We start from the raw sequence: 3,946 nt of genomic DNA on the forward strand, positions 1-3,946 counted from the left end.
TCCCAGTTCACCCCTCCCCAGACCTCTGTGTCAGCCAGAACCCAGGGACACCCAGCCCAGCCCCCTCCCCTGAGAACCCGACCCAGATCCTCCTGTGTATTTCATATCAAGAACTCAACTCTTGTAAAATGGAAACTTTCATCCATCCTCCCAAACCTGTTTACCCTCTGAGGTTCCCTGCTGTGGTAAATGGACTGTGAGAATCCTGAGTCTTCTTGGACACTTTCGTCTTTCAAATCCAATTCAATATCAAGACCAAAAGCCACCACTTCCTTCTATCTGCAGTCACCTCCAAGATCCTGTGAGCCAAATCCTCTAACTTTGGTGGGTTATTGCAAAAGCCACTACCTAATCTCTGCTTACCTGGCAAACGTCACCAGTGTACCTGTCACACAGCCTGTGTGTCCTTTCCGCTTGCTTAAAACCCTAGAGTTGCCAGCGGGTCCTAGGGTGAAGCCCCCATCACAACAGGGTCTACAGAGTGGCCCACTCTGTCCTCCGCTTTCTCTGCTGGCCTTAATCTGCCTCACTACTTAGGCCCTCATCTGCCCCAGAGCCTTCTGCTACCTCCCCCTGTCCCTGGCACATGACCTCCCCTCTTGGTCTGGCTCATCCCCCACCACCCTAGACTCCATGTTGTTCTTCAGATCTTGGCTTAGTTGTACTTTTTCAGAGAAGCCTTTCCTGATTCCCCCAGTGAGTTAGGTGTCCATATTCACCATCATAGTCTCTGTAGTTCTGTTGTGCCGTTTGTTATCATTGTATTTAAGTACATATTTGTAAAATGAAGAAACAGCCAGGCCCCCCTAGACTGTAAACCCTTAGGTTCTGTCTATTGTGGACTCTCCAAAATTCCAGACGTGTCATGGGTCTTCAGGAAACATTTACATAATAGATGAAGATCTCCACACTTGTGTGACCCATCTACATGCTGCCGTGTCTCCCATCATTTACGCAAACTTTAAGCTTCTTACCTAACATCAGATTCCATTTCCAACCAATCTCTGTACTTCAAGGCCCAGCAAAGTGCACTGCATACAGTAGCTGCTCCTTATTTCTTGCTAAAATCATCCTTTTGATTCTACAGTTGCAATTTTTGGGGTGTCCCTGCCTGCTGTCCCGCCTGAACTTCTATATTTTTGTTGTTGTTGTTAATTGAGGATATTTTTCCATTGATTTTTTTTATATAGAGAGAGTGGAAGGGAGTGAGACAGAGAGAAAGAAACATCGATGTGAGAGAGACCCATCAATTGGTTGCCTCCCGCATGCGGTAGGGGCTGGCCAGGGATTGAGCTCGAAACCAAGGTTATGTGCTCTGGGCCAGAATTGAACAGGTGACTCTTTAGTCCATGAGCTGATGCGCAATCCACTGAACCAAACCGGCTAGGGCTGGACTTCTATCTTTACACTCTTCACCTCACATGTTCCTTGCTGAAACTGTCTTGGGAGCAGCTAATCCTGGGAAAAGTACATAAAACAAGTCATGCTGAGGTGATAACAGCTCATGTGTACCCTCCCAGGCATCATCTGTGTCTTCATAGGGGTCATGCCTTAGTTCAGAGGCCACAAACCAGCAACATGGGAGCCCAGAAGGCTCCTCACTGTGTCTCATGTGGTCTTCACAATGTCCAAATTGCTTCTGGATTGAATGCCAGCATTTCAGAATTGGCAGGCTTCAAACAAATGGTTTCTCTCATGCAGTCAGAAGGTAGGGCAATACTGACCTGTGGCTACTGCAGGGTGACAGCCAGCTGAGCTGAGATGTTGTGCTGAGTATGCACAGTGTCTGGCCCATAATTTGTGCTCAACAAACATCTTAGAAGTAGACTAAGAAAGCAGGTGAAGAAAGAAAAAAAATGCTATCTATTTGGCTTTTCACTTCTACTGATAGCTACTTTCACTTAAAAAACAAGTCCCCAAACCAACTCCATTTTATGATAGGGCCAAATAACTTTTAAATACTATGCTCTTTTAAATACTTAGTTTTAAATGTATTCAATGTCATCTAGCTATCATTTTTTAATGTTACTTTTTAATTCAAGTTTGAATATTAATTGAACATGTAATAGCTAACTAATTAATGATTTGAGATCTTGATTATATATTTGTTTCTGTGATAATGTAACTGTGGTTAGATCTAGCATAGTTATGTTATCTGTCTGTAATACCACACCACTGCCTTATATGATGAGCAATAAAATTTACATTATTTATTTATTTATGTATTTTTAGAGGGACAGAGGAAGGGAAGAAGAGGTAGGGGGAAGGGGGGGGAGAGAGAGAGAGAAAGAAACATGGATTTGTTGTTCCACTTATTTATGCATTCATTCCTTAACTCTTGTATGTGCCCTGACTGGAGATCAAACCACAACCTTGGTGTATCAGGATGATGGTCTAACCCAGTGGTCGGCAAACTGCGGCTTGCGAGCCACATGCAGTTCTTTGGCCCCTTGAGTGTGGCTCTTCCACAAAATACCCCGTGCAGGCGCGCATGTACAGTGTGATTGAAACTTCGTGGCCCATGCGCAGAAGTCGGTATTTTGTGGAAGAGCCACACTCAAGGGGCCAAAGAGCCGCATGTGGCTCGTGAGCCGCAGTTTGCTGAACACTGGTCTAACCAACTGAGCTACCCTACCAGGGCAACAAGCAAGCCTATATAATAAAAGGGTAATATGCAAATTGACCCTAACAGCAGAACTCCCGGGAACTATCAGTCGCTATGACATGCACTGACCACCAGGGGGGCGCCGCTCAGCCAGAAGCTGGCTCATGACTGGCCAGTACAGCAGCAGTGGCGGGAGCTTCTCCTGCCTCCACAGCAGTGCTAAGGATGTCTGACTAAGCCAGCAGGTGGACATCCCCTGAGGCCTCCCGGGCTGCCTGAGAGATGTCTAACTGCCAGCTTAGGCCTGATCCCCCAAGAAGCGGGCCTAAGCCATCAGTCAGACATCCCCCAAGGGGTCCCGGACTGCAAGAGGGTGCAAGCTGGGCTGAGGGACCTCCTCCCCGCCCCCCTCCCAGTGCACGAATTTCCATGCACCGGGCCTCTAATGAAATATAAACCAAGACCTAACACTTGCACATTTTCCTTCTGTTCTCCCACTGACCAACACGGTAACATCTACCTTTTATTTCGTAGAGCACTTAACACATAAGAAAGATAACCTTCCTCCTCACTGTCTTGAAAAGAACTTTCCTCTCTAGGAAGCAAGTCCTGGGAGGCAGGGGCTGGGCTGAGTACATTCTATACTTTCCTCAGCTATCCGAAAGTCCAGTCAATTGATGAAAGACAAAGGCAGAAATACAGGAGGTTTTCTGCAGCAAAGTGATGTTTCTTTTCTTTTAAAATTTTTTTCAGCATGATGTGAAAGAGAATGGATGGTAGGTGTAATGACTATAATTTCTTAACAGTTATGGTAAGTAAATAAATGCTTCTGAGCTTTTTAAATTTGGGTAGTTTGAAGAAAAAAATTGTCATTATGTGGAAAAATTATACTTAAAATCACTGTTCTAGTGTAATTTCTTATTCAGAATGAGAAAAGATGTCAGATAAATTATGCCTTTGAGTATAACAGAAAATATGAAGTTTTAAATCATTTCACCTCCCACACTAAAATTCACCAAAAGACATTTAAAAAGAACTTATATTTAAAACCCTAGTGTGGGTGGTTAAGTGTTCATAGCATACCATCACTGTTATTGTAGGTGGGCATTTGAATGTAATGACAGAAAATGCTAATTTAAAGGAAATTAGAGCTTCAAAGGACACTATTAAAATAAGTTAGTCATCAAAAATTAGTCACCCCAAATGACCTCAATGTTTCATTTCAAATTTTATGTAATTATAATCAAAGAAAGGAGGTTACCTAACTTTGTTTAAAACCCCATTTGAAGAACCAGAAGGCAGAGCTCTGGCCTATTATATCAGCACAAAGTGAGGTGGGGG

This window comes from Myotis brandtii, unplaced genomic scaffold, assembly GCF_000412655.1.
Source record: "Myotis brandtii unplaced genomic scaffold, ASM41265v1 scaffold154, whole genome shotgun sequence".
In the NCBI taxonomy this organism is placed as follows: Eukaryota; Metazoa; Chordata; class Mammalia; order Chiroptera; family Vespertilionidae; genus Myotis; species Myotis brandtii.